Source organism: Schistocerca americana, chromosome 2 (genome assembly GCF_021461395.2).
Source record: "Schistocerca americana isolate TAMUIC-IGC-003095 chromosome 2, iqSchAmer2.1, whole genome shotgun sequence".
In the NCBI taxonomy this organism is placed as follows: Eukaryota; Metazoa; Arthropoda; class Insecta; order Orthoptera; family Acrididae; genus Schistocerca; species Schistocerca americana.
In genome coordinates, this window is record NC_060120.1 from 292,352,023 (window position 1) to 292,368,652 (window position 16,630).

Below are 16,630 nucleotides of genomic sequence, written 5' to 3' on the forward strand. Positions count from 1 at the left end.
TCACAAGGACTTGGTTGTTTCAATACTCTTTCCCTCAGAAGTTCATTTCTTTTACTGGAACGGCTAGAAAATACGTGAATTCCCGACAGATTTGTCACAAAAACTTGTACTTGTATAATTATTTTTTTCCCTTGGTATTGCACTGCAGCCATTATTTGTTTGCGACACTAATTTGTTTTTATCAATATTCCAACTGCTTAGCACTTCCAAGAAAACAGTGGCTATGCCGCGTGCACTCTGGTCTTCGGATACATCATAAAACCCTACGAATCTCTCTTGTATTTCTTCTGATTGGTTTGCTGCAAACCGAAGAATTACACTCATTTGAGTTGCAGTTGAGACCTCTTTACCTCAAATTTGGTCTTTAATGACATCGGTAATACAAGCTATTAATTCATTCTGTGTGTCAGAGGAATTGCCTTTAAATACTCCACCGGATGCCAAATGATCTTTAACGTATGGTTCTTCTTCTACCAAGAAATCCAAAAGTTCTAAATAATTTCCTTTATTTACTGACACCTCAGATTCGTCATTACCACGAAGAGGTTACTATTGCCTTGCTAAAACGCAGATAGTCGAAGTAGGTCTCTTCAGTATACTTCTGTTTCGATCAACCTTCTCGTTATGTCTCAAAGCTGCTTGTTGCTTCTGAAAGAGCATGGTCAGTTCTTACTGTACCTAGCTGATTGTGTAAAATGATACAAACATGCCTTTTAGCTTTCCAGTTACGCCATATAAAACTGTAATTACCCATTCCAGACACACTGAAGCGCCAAAGAAACTGCAATGTGCAAATGCAGGGACATGTAGATAAGTAGAATACGGCGCTGCAGTCGGCAACACCTATATAAGACAACTGTCTGGCGCAGTCGGTCACCGCTGCTACAATGGCAGGTTATCAAGATTGAAGTGAGTTTGAACGTGGTGTTATAGTCGGCGCAAGAGCGATGGGACACAGCATCTAGAGGTAGTGATGAAGTGGAGATTTTTTCGTACGACTATTTCACGAGTGTACCGTGAATATCAAGAATCCGGTAAAACATCAAATCCCGACTACTTCAGACATTAGTCGAGTCCATGCCACGTCTTGTTGCGGTACTTCCGCGTGCTCACTGGGGCCCGACCCGATGTTATGCAAGTGTATCAGTTTCTTTAGCTCTTCAGTGTAGTACAGAGTAAAACCAAAAAAATGTTTGTTCCTCACAACGCTGCCGCTTATCCACGGTTTTAAATTGTGCCATTGTGTTTGGAAACGTCTGGCAATGTTTCCATGAGATTTTTTTGAGAGACAGTGTAAGGTGTCAGGCAAATCCAACACCTTCCATGAAAACCCTGACATGATAAGCAAATCCAGTAGTATGTCACATAGCTCCGAATAAATCGTGACATTAAATTAACCAAAGTAATACGAGTAACGAGTGAGCAAATGGACTACCACAGACTAACACAAGAATGCCTAAATGCATGTCATACTTTCCCACCGTGAGACAGACGGAGTTCCGAGAGGAGAAACGAGAACAGAAGCCGAGAGCAGAACCGTGTTAAGCTAGAAGGCCCTACGATAAGGGACGGACACCCACGTCACCAGCTAACCACCAGGACCACCCCACAGCCCATGTTAAAAGCTAGAGCCCTCCAGAAGAACAGTATAGATCTTACGATAACACAAAAAGGGCCACACCATCCGCAAGTTTTAGCGTGAGACTTTTTCGCGTCTCTGTTACGTTGCAAACTTTAAAAACATTGCCCCACCACGAAAAGTATAACGTTTCTCATTGGAATAGACAGAATTTTTGTAGGCGGAGCTTAAGGTTAACATTGAGACCCTGATTGGTCAGATGAAAACACAGCCAGATAGTTTTTTTTTAAACCAACTTCGGTAAATTGTAGTAAGGAGAAGTTAGGAGAGAGTTGCTTCCGAGTCGGCGAGGTGCGTGGAGCTGTGCCGACCGACGCCCCCTGACACTGCCTAACCAACGACAAGGTAATGAACGCACGCGATGCCGCATAACAGCGCATAAAGCTTCACTCAGAACTGCAGAAGTCTCATCTGTTACACCCCCGTTTTGCGTAATACTAGTGTCGATCGTCAATTAAAGCTCATGGTATTCACATTTGCTACGTAAGTTAAAATCTGAAACGCGATGATTTTTCTGTTATATAATTATTGAGAAGCCGCATCAGCCACTGTAATTTACAACAAGTTAGATAAGTAATTAAAGATAATTGAGGGTCACTGTAGACCATTTTGATAGTTTTCTCTTTTGTGAAACTTAATTTAAACCTAGATTATCGATGTGATATGGCATAGGTCGTCCTTCGATCCATTGTAGAACTTGGAAACCCATTCAGGGAATATTCGTTCACATTCTTGTTGAACGCAGTTGGTTTTTATCATCCTGTATTAAAACATTTCCTTTTATCAATAGTGCAATTTATAAACAATGTTTTGTGAGTAGAATAAAATTTCCAATGGTAAACTTAACTGCTTTTTCGACGTTATTTTACCAGCTAACTAAAAATAGGAAAGCCTTGAACCACTTCCACAAAATTTAGTTAGTATTAAGATTCTTTTACAGGGAGTGCAGTGGAACTGACGCTGAAATCATTAAGTATTTGGTTATATCATCGATAGTCTCACTGAACTCTTCTGAACTCTACATGTCATGTGCGGTCTGGCGTCTCCTTACCAGCAACAGGTCCCAGGTTCAAACTAGTCAATTCCTTAAAAAACACGCTCAGAGCGTCTTTGAGCGAAAGTGGTAGGGAGACACGACATAGAACAACAGACACCACGCAGAATGTTAGAACAGACTTAGTGTCGGCTTTCGTTCTTTCACCTGGGATTTATCTTCCAAAGGAAGAAGAGAGACGAATGAAGAGTTTTCAGTTAAAAACTTCTGTGGATCTTGTGATGAAATAAACGCGTGCGTGACAGTTTTAGGTAGTCAGCAGTGCCATGTTTTGCAAGATAATGGCTGGTTCAAATGGCTCTGAGCACTATGCGACTTAACTTCTGAGGTCATCAGTAGCCTAGAAGTTAGAACTAATTAAACCTAACTAACCTAAGGACATCACACACATCCATGCCCGAGGCAGGATTCGAACCTGCGACCGTAGCGGTCGCCTGGTTCCAGACTGTAGCGCCACTGCGGCCTGCTGCAAGATAAATATTTAAATATTAGAAACTTACAGTTTTCCTTTCGACAACACAATGACAAGACAAATTGACGATGACATCTCAGGGCACACCGAAATATACTTCAGAAATCAGTTAATCACAGCCACTACCTACTACATTTTAACTACAAAATTCATGTTCCAGTTTTCACTATAAGGACGACTAGAGCTCTTGATCTGAAAACCTACAGACACGCTACAGAAGTAGTAACGTTTGCAATAGCAAGACTACTAAATTTTCATCTAAGGAACAATGAGAATACCAAGGCTATTTCCTATCATCTTGCAACAACGTCCAATGACGAATTCACTTTTATTTTGTATGAATTAGGAACGTCTTCTTATTCTTTGTGTTTTAAATAAACACTTAAATTAAGAGTTAATGGTTTCTCATAGTGTCTGGCGTGTTGCTTGCGTGCTAGACAGTCCGAAGTAGCACTTTCTGTTAAGGAACTGCTGAAAGACTTGTCATTCCACTTAGGCCTGTATTCACCTGCCGGTGACAAGTAGAAACAAATCAGACGCCAGCGTTTAGAAACGGTCTCCACACTGCAGAAACCCCAGTCCGCCACGTGAAAGAAACGGGCTTACTGCGCTTGCTGGTAACAGGCACAGAATTCCGAGCTGCTACAGCAGCTGTGGCCGAGCTGTCACCAGAGTATGAAACAGCTTCATGACAGCCTTCCCAAACGAATCAGTGCGTGCATCCGGGCCAGAGGGGCTGAAACGTCACAGTGAGAAGCGACCTCAGTTGCCAAGTTCTTTTTAAAATGGACTCGATTTTGTAACTACCGAAGGAAATCACACACGCTCTGGACCCTTAAAGATTCATTTAGTTCCTTCCACATTTTCTAGGTGCTTCACTTTTTTTTGTCGAGCAGAGTGTGTCTTGCACTTTACGTGACATGCTTTTTCCCTTTACTCACGAGATGGCGGCTCTTTCGGTGACACTTGGAGCGGATCGAGAAGGAGCACTCCAAACACTGCCTGCGAGTCGTCGACTGGTGTCGTGCAGATGCAACCTAGCAGTGGAGCAGACCTGCGCACTGCTGCCGCACCGCACACACAGCTTCTCTGCCACCAGCCTCAGTTTATGTTGCGCCATAGCCCTCTATGACCGCAAAAATCGCGTCGTTACGATAGCGAAAATTTTGTAGAGGTAACGCGATTTTTTAATTGGCTATCGATTCTTTTGGTGAAGTTAGTGGCGAAATTTAGAAGAATTTGTACTTACAGTCCATTTGTGCAGAGTCTCACACACACTAAACATCACATACAACTTGTTGTACACTTTACACATCGAAAATATCTTATATAAACAAAACAGTTACAAAGATCTTCTTACAGGTAGTCCACAGAGATAACATTATAGGTCTTCCACAGATTATGATATGCTTTTGTACAGAGGTTATTTATCTGTAAGTACAAATTCTTCTAAATTTCGCCACTAACATCACCAAAAGATGGTCTGAAGATAATAAACCTTTTTAAACCATACATGTGGCTGGTAGCTGTTTTTATATAAATTATAAATCTAATCATTTTGAAACGTCCCCTTTGAACAATTATACATGACTGTGCTTAACCCGACACACAATATTTTTAGCGCAACGCAATCTGACTTTCAAAAATCCCTACAAAAGAATGGCCCTGACTAACATTAACCTATACGTTTCACAAATCACTTACCTCACAAAAATCTTCCTTACTCGAACTACTGCAATACAGCGAGCGCCACTACTGCCAGCTAAATAAAAGATTCTAACTACTGAAGGCACTAGCTACTGACAGGCATAGTTAGCAAATGAAAGATTTTAATAGAGAACAAACAATGTATTTACCTTAATAGTCATAATATATATAGCAGTTCATGACAAATTTCAAAACTCCGCCATCTCTCTCCCCACATCCACCACTGCTGGCGGCTCACCTCCAACTGCGCAACGCTACGCGCTGTTAACAGCCCAGCTGCCCAACACTACAATGGCGAGTATTACAACAATGCAAAGCAGCCACAGACTGCACACAGCACAGCCAGAGATTTTCATACAGAGGTGGCGTTACCAATAAAAAAACCTAAACAGCCCACTTACAATTTTATTACCTGCCAGTGGTGTGTAAGCTACATTGACACCCAGCCGTGTCTTTTGGGTTTTTCACTTCTTTCGTCAGACTGTTTATTTAGTTGAGCTGTCGAGGAAATGCCTCTCGCTGAGGAGTCATATGCAGGGTGACAGTTATTGAACTACATGAAAAAACGCAAATTAATTACAAACTACGGCGTGCACACACTTTATTCAACATGAATTCGCCACTACAGATATTCGGATCTAGGTTATGACATGTTCGATATGCCTGCCGTCATTGCCGATGTGGCGCAGAGGGATAGCGAAATTCTGCATGACCCGCTCGCTGATCGTCGGAACATCGATGCTGCCGATGACCTCCTGAATGGCTGTATTCAGCTCAGCAATGGTTTTTTGTTATTGCTGCACACCTTGTCTTTCATATAGCCCCACAAATGGGAGTCGCATGTGTTCAGGTCCGGAGAGTATGGCCTCTGGGTACCCCAGAGCTAGAATACTGTCCCCAGAACATCAGACACTCTAATGCTTACATGGGGTCGAGCTGCGTCTTGCATAAATCACATCTTGTTGACACCAGGGTCATTTTGAATAATGGGAATGAAATCATCTTCCAAAACTTTCACGTACCATTCAGCAGTCACCGTGCAATCAAGAAATGTCGCACCGATTATTCCGTGACTGGACGTTGCATGCCACACAATCACCCATTGAGGGCGAAGAGACTTCTCTATCGCGAAATGGGGATTCTCAGTACTCCGAATGAGCCAATTTTGTTTACTGACGAACCCATACAAATGAAACTGGGGTTCGTCACTAAAGTAAACAATGCATGCACGTACTAATTCCCATCATGCCCGCCGGCCAACCGTGCAGTTTGGACGTCCTAATGCAAACCGTACAGATGTTATGACGACTTTATTTCATACAGCTCAATAATTGTCACTCTGTATTATACGTATATGACGTCGAATATCTACTACCATTATTGTCAATGTTATTTGTGTGGCTGCAAAGTCTGAACTGTGTATTTAAATGTCTTTTTTGTCTGTTTCACGTCGAGAGAGACGCCGTATCAGACGTTGGCAGCATCTTCGGTGCTGCCGCTAAACAACAAGCTGATGGCTGTTGTTCACAAAGTGAAGGCCAATGCACGGAAGAGACTTCTGTGGGCTTGTTCTCACCCTCTGCTTTACATAAAATTAAATGGAATGAATTGTCTGTGATAAACACAATAATGGACGTTCAGTGTTGTAAATGGAAAATGTAATGATGACTTATTAGTTCTCGTTTGGCCTCATAAACTAACATCGACGTTCATGTAAAAATTACGCTGTCTGAAAATGCATCGGTGGAAGTGAGAAGTTATTTGTTTATCCATCAAGATTTTCTAAAGTTAACGCATATCTGAAACAGTAATTTGAATCTGAATCTGATTTCATAATGAGAAGATTGATTTTTTTTAATGATCAAGTATTGTTCAAAGAACTGTGACTGACGCCCAAACAACAGGGTTCTGTCATGCATCGAGGCTAGGAAATAGTGCATTGATAATGGCTAGGCACTAGCCGAGTTCTGTATTTGCCAAACAAAACCTGCAAAAGAAGGACGACTGGTTGCTGCGCTCTGTAATTTATAAATTTATAAATATTTTTGAGAATTTTGCAGTCATTGAAGTTTAAAGTTGTGGGAGTAGCTGTCACGCAAGTTAAAAGCACACAGTGAACGTCGGCAGTTTATTCCTCGGAGCTTCTGCTGTGACAGTTACATTATTCTTTGAAAGTTCGATTATTGTTTTGTTTATTGACTTTGACGTTTTACCTTCAGTCTTGTACTTGCGATCAGAAAAATAAATAATTATTGTCTTCTGAAGCCTGTTATTTCGTCTGTATGTGGAATAAGACTAAGCAGGATCGCTATAAAATGAATAGCCGATCGATAGTTAAAAGCACGGGCAGAGATAATACACCAGTTGTCAATTGTTGAGAAAGCAAGGAACTTTTTTGGAACTGGTAATAGGTAAAACGATTGAAATTTTGTCTTTCTCTACTTCCGTGAGTGCAGAAAGTTAATGTAACTGCTTTTTTAACGCAATTCAAATTCGTAGAGTCGCACAGCTCTGGAAAGGAACACTGAAACGGTCAAGCCGAACTGATGTACGTACCTGATTGAAAGTCTTCGTCAACCAGGTGTTAAGTACAATGTTTACTGATGCTGTGTGGTTAAATAGTAATATAAAAAAGGCGTGGCACCGTAACAGCCGTAGTTTTGTTTAAATTTCCAGTTCTGTGCTAATGAAGAAGTGCTTTTGCTATTTGGAGCCATTTGCCCTTTGTCAGTTAATATTGTGTTTCAAGAAGATTAGACGATTTAGCATGATAGCGAGATATTTGATATTAAGTGACGACGGAATATTTCGATTGTTACTTTTTATATTGTCACGAAGGTTCAGTGATTTCACTGTTCAGTGTTACCTTTTTTTCTATGCCTTATGGTGATAATATTTACTTGTTTCTGTAACTGGGCCACATTCGTGGTATGTTATTATTTGTGGGACACGGAATAAACTTCACCAAATCTGCGCAAAAGGAGTGATGCTGTTACGCGATACCATAAATGCACGAATAATGCATCGTCCTCTGCATTCTGTGCAAACTCCACGCCTTGGTGCATAGGGATATCAGTGATGTAAATGTTGTACATAGTCGCAGTTGCTACATATCCTTGTGGGATTCCAGCTTGCATTGTCTTCGTTGTCTAAGTAGCTGCCGCCGGTTTCGAGGGTACTCTTTTTCATCGCAGGACTTCGGCGCTGGAGTTGCCGTTAGCCAGCGTCTGGCCGCAGCCGCAGGTGTGTGAGGCGAGCTGCGGCCATGAGATCAGCTGAGCCACGTGAGCTGGAGAAACGTCCTTGCTGCTCCAGCGGGCAAGGTGAATGCCGCCGAAGTCCCACCGCTGGCAACGCGCCGGCAAAATGTGCACCGTCAGACTGTTTGTCCTGGATACTACGAGGTAATGTCGTGTAAGTAACATAAAACGTAACGATGTTTTCGTTTTGTAATCATGTTCCTGTAACAGCTGCAACTGATGATAGGTCTGCAGCGGCTAGAAAACTAATTAACGGTTACGACGTTACGGGGCACTAACATTGCAGTTTGAATAGTTTTGCTTGGCCCCCTAAGTGCTATGGCACGAAAATATACATATTTGTTACACTCAGCTTAATTGAGTGGCCCAGAGATGTGGCTGGTCTCAATGTTTGGCTACGTTTTTCGTCATAGGGTGCCAGCCCACACCTGTCGTAAACTCAATTTTTAAGCTGAAGTAAAATACATATATAAAAAAGCAATGCAGCAGGTATTGCGGTGAAATTTAAAATATTGAGTCACTCACGTTGATTTATAATTTGAACAAGTAGTTTATTTTTCTTCAGTATACTCACTAAACACTTAAAATGCAGTCTGAGGGGCTTTTACGTAAGGGCGGCCTTTAACAACTGATGCTACAACACTTCACTATAAAATTCATATGTCGCGATCACGGCACTCGACAGTCTGTTCACAATTCACAAAATACACTCTTGTCTGCTGTCCTAAGCCACTACATTGCGCTCAACTTTATTGCTTTCTAACGTGGCTACCAACCCACTACTACCCCCACCAGATTCGGGGCACGTCCTGCTCTTAGCGTTGTTCAGAACCAACTGTCCACAAAGACGTCCGCTCTATGCACCCTCGAAACGACTGCCGAACACAAAACATTGTTTGACTAAGATTGTGAACATTCTAAAACTAAACACAAAAACATTTATGACATATTGAAAAATATGGAAATTTTCCAGGCGATAACAATTTAAAGTCCAATTTTTTGTATCTGCCACAGTTTTTTCACAAATAATGTTCTTGTCCCCCCCCCATGAACCACGGACCTTGCCGTTGGTGGGGAGGCTTGCGTGCCTCAGCGATACAGATAGCCGTACCGTAGGTACAACCACAACGGAGGGGTATCTGTTGAGAGGCCAGACAAACGTGTGGTTCCTGAAGAGGGGCAGCAGCCTTTTCAGTAGTTGCAAGGGCAACAGTCTGGATGATTGACTGATCTGGCCTTGTAACAATAACCAAAACGGCCTTGCTGTGCTGGTACTGCGAACGGCTGAAAGCAAGGGGAAACTACGGCCGTAATTTTTCCCGAGGGCATGCAGCTTTACTGTATGATGATGGCGTCCTCTTGGGTAAAATATTGCGGAGGTAAAATAGTCCCCCATTCGGATCTCCGGGCGGGGACTACTCAAGAGGATGTCGTTATCAGGAGAAAGAAAACTGGCGTTCTACGGATCGGAGCGTGGGATGTCAGATCCCTTAATCGGGCAGGTAGGTTAGAAAATTTAAAAAGGGAAATGTATAGGTTAAAGTTAGATATAGTTGGAATTAGTGAAGTTCGGTGGCAGGAGGAACAAGACTTCTGGTCAGGTGACTACAGGGTTATAAACACAAAGTCAAATAGGGGTAATGCAGGAGTAGGTTTAATAATGAATAGGAAAATAGGAGTGCGGGTAAGCTACTACAAACAGCATAGTGAACGCATTATTGTGGCCAAGATAGATACGAAGCCCACACCTACTACAGTAGTACAAGTTTATATGCCAACTAGCTCTGCAGATGACGAAGAAATTGAAGAAATGTATGATGAAATAAAAGAAATTATTCAGATAGTGAAGGGAGACGAAAATTTAATAATCATGGGTGACTGGAATTCGAGTGTAGGAAAAGGGAGAGAAGGAAACGTAGTAGGTGAATATGGATTGGGGCTAAGAAATGAAAGAGGAAGCCGACTGATAGAATTTTGCACAGAGCACAACTTAATCATAGCTAACACTTGGTTTAAGAATCATGATAGAAGGTTGTATACATGGAAGAACCCTGGAGATACTAAAAGGTATCAGATAGATTATATAATGCTAAGACAGAGATTTAGGAACCAGGTTTTAAATTGTAAGACATTTCCAGGGGCAGATGTGGACTCTGACCACAATCTGTTGGTTATGACCTGTAGATTAAAACTGAAGAAACTGCAAAAAGGTGGGAATTTAAGGAGATGGGACCTGGATAAACTGAAAGAACCAGAGGTTGTACAGAGTTTCAGGGAGAGCATAAGGGAACAATTGAAAGGAATGGGGGAAAAAATACAGTAGAAGAAGAATGGGTAGCTCTGAGGGATGAAGTAGTGAAGGCAGCAGACGATCAAGTAGGTAAAAAGAAGAGGGTTAGTAGAAATCCTTGGGTAACAGAAGAAATATTGAATTTATTTGATGAAAGGAGAAAATATAAAAATGCAGTAAATGAAGCACGCAAAAAGGAACACAAACGTCTCAAAAATGAGATCGACAGGAAGTGCAAAATGGCTAAGCAGGGATGGCTAGAGGACAAATGTAAGGATGTAGAGGCTTATCTCACTAGGGGTAAGATAGATACTGCGTACAGGAAAATTAAAGAGACCTTTGGAGATAAGAGAACCACATGTATGAACATCAAGAGCTCAGATGGAAACCCAGTTCTAAGCAAAGAAGGGAAAGCAGAAAGGTGGAAGGAGTATATAGAGGGTCTATACAAGGGCGATGCACTTGAGGACAATATTATGGAAATGGAGGAGGATGTAGATGAAGATGAAATGGGAGATACGATACTGCGTGAAGAGTTTGACAGAGCACTGAAGGACCTGAGTCGAAACAAGGCCCCCGGAGTAGACAAAATTCCATTGGAACTACTGACGGCCTTGGGAGAGCCAGTCCTGACAAAACTCTACCATCTGGTGAGCAAGATGTACGAAACAGGCGAAATACCTTCAGACTTCAAGAAGAATATAATAATTCCAATCCCAAAGAAAGCAGGTGTTGACAGATGTGAAAATTACCGAACCATCAGTTTAATAAGCCACAGCTGCAAAGCACTAACACGAATTCTTTACAGACGAATGGAAAAACTAGTAGAAGCCGACCTCGGGGAAGATCAGTTTGGATTCCGTAGAAATACTGGAACACGTGAGGCAATACTGACCTTACGACTTATCTTAGAAGAAAGATTAAGGAAAGGCAAACCTACGTTTCTAGCATTTGTAGACTTAGAGAAAGCTTTTGACAATGTTGACTGGAATACTCTCTTTCGAATTCTAAAGGTGGCAGGGGTAAAATACAGGGAGCGAAAGGCTATTTACAACTTGTACAGAAACCAGATGGCAGGTATAAAAGTTGAGGGACATGAAAGGGAAGCAGTGGTTGGGAAGGGAGTAAGACAGGGTTGTAGCCTCTCCCCGATGTTATTCAATCTCTATATTGAGCAAACAGTAAAGGAAACAAAAGAAAAATTTGGAGTAGGTATTAAAATCCATGGAGAAGAAATAAAAACTTTGAGGTTCGCCGATGACATTGTAATTCTGTCAGAGACAGAAAAGGACTTGGAAGAGCAGTTGAACGGAATGGATGGTGTCTTGAAGGGAGGATATAAGATGAACATCAACAAAAGCAAAACGAGGATAATGGAATGAAGTCGAGTTAAGTCGGGTGATGCTGAGGGTATTAGATTAGGAAATGAGACACTTAAACTAGTAAAGGAGTTTTGCTATTTGGGGAGCGAAATAACTGATGATGGACGAAGTAGAGAGGATATAAAATGTAGACTGGCAATGGCAAGGAAAGCGTTTCTGAAGAAGAGAAATTTGTTAACATCGAGTATAGATTTAAGTGTCAGGAAGTTATTTCTGAAAGTATTTGTATGGAGTGTAGCCATGTGTGGAAGTGAAACATGGACGGTAAATAGTTTGGACAAGAAGAGAATAGAAGCTTTTGAAATGTGGTGCTACAGAAGAATGCTGAAGATTAGATGGGTAGATCACATAACTAATGATGAAGTATTGAATAGGATTGGGGAGAAGAGAAGTTTGTGGCACAACTTGACCAGAAGAAGGGATCGGTTGGTAGGACATGTTCTGAGGCATCAAGGGATCACCAATTTAGTCTTGGAGGGCAGCGTGGAGGGTAAAAATCATAGGGGGAGACCAAGAGGTGAATACACTAAGCAGATTCAGAAGGATGTAGGTTGCAGTAGGTACTGGGAGATGAAGAAGCTTGCACAGGATAGAGTAGCATGGAGAGCTGCATCAAACCAGTCTCAGGACTGAAGACCACAACAACAACAACAATGTTCTTGTGGGGTGATTTTGCTTTTCGCAGATGTTTGATACTAAACATAAATAAACAAATAAAAATACATACTTAATTAGTCATCTATCTCTTTAAACTTTAGAATACTGCCGCTAGTTTCGTCTCTTTAAATTTATTTATTACAAAAGAACACAGTTTCTCTCTGTCGAATCCCATATTCCGACCTCTCATTCAAAAATGGTACACACTGTGCTAAATCGGCTATGATTGCTTGATGCAGCTCTACTAGCCACATGTGTACGCGCTTTGTTCATATTAATCAGCCAAAGCAGTGCCGAGATATTAGCTTTTGAACTTTCTTAAAATTACAATTTTTAAGACAACAATAACTTTTAAACTATTATATGTATTTGTGGCTCGTCTAGATGGTCGTACGGGAATATGCCCACTTTATTGCTACCTCGGAGATACTGCGTCCCATCGCTCGTGCGCCGACTATAACACCACGTTCAAACTCACTTACATCTTTATAAGCTGCCATTGTAGTAGCAGTGACCGATCTAACAACTGCGCCAGGCACTTATTGTCTTATAGAGGCGTTGCCGACCGCAGCGCCGTATTCTGCCTGTTTACATATCTCTGTCTTTGAATACAGGTGCCTATACCAGTTTCTTTGGCTCTTCTGTGTATCTGGAACTATTATTTAGGAATAGCATGTGTCATTAATGGGTGGATTTAGCTGGATGTGAAACACCTGCAGGAACTTGGGGACTCTCTTCATTGCTGAAGTGAAGCCATTACCGATGCTAGACGCAGTATTACACGGTGGTAGCATGATGAATCCTGGGGGTGACTAGTGTTTTTGTGGTGCTGGTCTATTCTCTATTGCATAGGTACATCTACATCAAGATATGCATGGATACTCTGTAAAGCACACTTAAGTGTTTGATAGATGCTTCATCGAATCACCTTCACAATAATTCTGTTATTTCAATGTCGAACAGCGCGCGGGAACACCTATGTTTTTCCCTGCGAGCTTTGTTTTACCTTACTTTATTACGACGATCGTTTCTCCCTATGTAGGTCAGCGGCAACAAAATATTTTCGCATTCGGAGGAGGAAGTTGGTGATTGAAATTTGGTGAAGAGATTCCGCCGCAGCGAAAAACGCCTTTGTTTTAATGATGTCCATCCCAAATTCTGTATCATGTCAGTGACACTGTCTCCCCTATTTCGCGATGATACAAAACGTGCCACCCTTCTTTGAACTTTCTCGATATATTCCGTTAGTCCTATCTGATAAGGATGCCATACCGCGCAGCCGTATACCAACAGACGACGGTCGAGCGAAGTGTAGGCCGTTGCTTTAATAGATCCGTTACACTTTCTAAGAGTCCTCGCAACAGAACGCAATCTTTGGTACGCCTTCCCCACAATATTTTCTATGTGTTCTTTCCAGTTTAAGTTGTTCGTAATTGTAATTCGTAGATATTTAGTTTAATTTACGGCCTTTAGATTTGACTGATTTGTCGCGTAACATTAGCTTAACAGATTCCTTTTAGCACTCATGTGGATGACCTCACACTTTTCGTTATTTAGGGTCAATTGCCAATTTTTGCTCCATACAGATATTTTTTCTATCTTGTTTTCCAATTTATTTTGATCTTCTGATGACTTTACTAGACGATATGCTCATCTGTAAACAACCTAAGACGGCTGCTCGGATTGTCTCCTAAATCGTTTACATAGATAAGGAACAGTAGGAACAGATAATGATCACTACCTTGGGGAACGTCAGAAATCACGTTTAATAATTCTGTAATATTCACCATCTAGCATTGTTATATGCATTCACTCCATTTATAAGACCATGTCTCCCACACATGACGGGTCTGAAGAGGTATATGTTTCAATACCTGGCGCTCATAAGTGAATAGTCCAATTACAAATGTTGAAACCTATCCTAAACTTTTTCATACAAGAAGAATATACCGAAAGAAACACAATACAGAATTTTAGCTGCTAAGGCAGACTGCAAGTACCTTTTTTTAAAAAAAATGTTGAAAATTGACAATTTCGTAGCTCGCCAGGGAGCTGGAGTAATGTACACGTGTCCTGTAGCTGTAGCAGAGAGCGCATGTCCAATTCGGCGGGCATGTTCAAATGGTTCAAATGGCTCTGAGCATTATTTGACTTAACTTCTGAGGTCATCAGTCGCCTAGAACTTAGAACTAATTAAACCTAACTAACCCAAGGATATCACACACATCCATGACCGAGGCAGGATTCGAACCTGCGACCGTAGCGGTCGCTCGGCTCCAGACTGTAGCTCCTAGAACCGCACGGCCACTCCAGCCGGCGGCGGGCACGTGTCCTTGGTTGACGGCACATGGATAAACAGACAGCACGGCACAATGCGATCGTTGTTTGTCAAGAGAATTCCAGTTTTCTTTGATATTTACTATGATTGTTGACACTTGCTACTCACTCGATTTAGTAACTCCTTTAATATCCATAATAGTTAGCAGTTGTTTTTGTGTTATGCCTGAGTATTAACAATGGTGATAAAATTCATTTAACTTCCTTTGTGATTTTCTTCACATTTACTTACTAATAGCATATGTCTTTGTACAGTTTTCAGAGTTTAACAGTAATGTAAAATCCAGTTAATGTTTTCAGCTTTGCAAAATGAAATATGAAGATCGTCCTATGCAGTCGAAATCACCTACTTCTCCTGAATACCCACATGTGTGTTATATATCAATGTATCGGAAATTCATTTGTATGATGTTGACATTCCATTAGGAACTGTGGAAACGTTAGAATAAACGGGAAATAACTGTGACGATTCAATGGATTGTGGTTCGAAAGATGACTGTTGAGCTCATTGAAGTCCAGAACAAAAATGTGGTACCTCCCAAGCCCAAAGAAAACAAGTACAGTAAGAGCTTTCAGTGACAAAGTAAGAGTGCAGACCTGGTTAAACGAAGGAAAGAGGAAAAAATTAAATTTTAGTTGTGGGCAAAGCCGGTTTCGTTTCGCAAAATCTCAACATGAATTGTATAAGTGGAAGAAAAATTTGTACGACACGCGAAATAAGTGCCAAAATGAAACTCGCCGAAATGTGAAAAAAAAACTATTTGAAAGATTCGGAACTGCTCGCGAGAGTCAATACACTGATACCGAGGCGAATCTGCCAGGCTGGAGCTGTGAATTGCAAGTGAGATGAGCATCACTGATTCCCGATCTTCTTCGGCCTGGTTAAACTGATTCAGGAAATTATACGGAGGAAGGAAGTCGCAAAATTACGCATTGCACTTCAAGTAAATGTGTGGAGGAGATGCCATTAAGAGGTAATGCTATACAGGGTGGTTCAGAACCTAATTAAAGTCCTCTAAGTTGTGGGGGGGGGGGGGCTTAGCAGATGCGGTTTTGATGAGGAACCTATGTCCAGAAATGTATCATTTGATTGTAAAATCAGTTTGAGGATCGGATCGTGTTCAAATCCTCCGCTTCACGATACGCACACAGCGGAGACAATGCACTCTGACCTGCGTGCTGTAGGAGCACGTGGCACGGACAATGTTTTGAGTACTCGACTTTGGATTCTGTTCTGCGAGACGAGGGGCGTCCACAATCGAAAGTGGAGCGCGTGCACGGGCCACCACAGCCAACCTCCTAGTTTCGGACACGCCAGTTTCTCGCAGCCAATGCTGTAGTCGGATGAAGGTGTCGCGTGACATCAAAACTACCACCGAAACTGACGATGCCGTCCTCTTCTCTGCTCGTGTGCCTACCGCCAAGTGGAAGATTTGAAAGTGACCCATCTTCAAACTTATTTCATATCCGAACGCTAAGTTTCCGGGCATGGGTTCCCCATCAAAAAATGGTTCAAATGGCTCTGAGCACGATGGGACTTAACATCTGTGGTCATCAGTCCCATAGAACTTAGAACTACTTAAACCTAACTAACCTAGGGACATCACACACATCCATGCCCGAGGCAGAATTTGAACCTGCGACCGTAGCGGTCGCGCGTTTCCAGACTGTAGCGCCTAGAATCGCTCGGCCAGCCGGCTCCTCATCAAAACGTCATCTACTAAGTCCACTCTACAACCCCTAGCAGCGGGTGATATGAATTTTGAATCACCCTGTTGACAAAATCGTAGCTGATATGACGACGAAAGTTTATGTTATCCCCTAAAATGTCG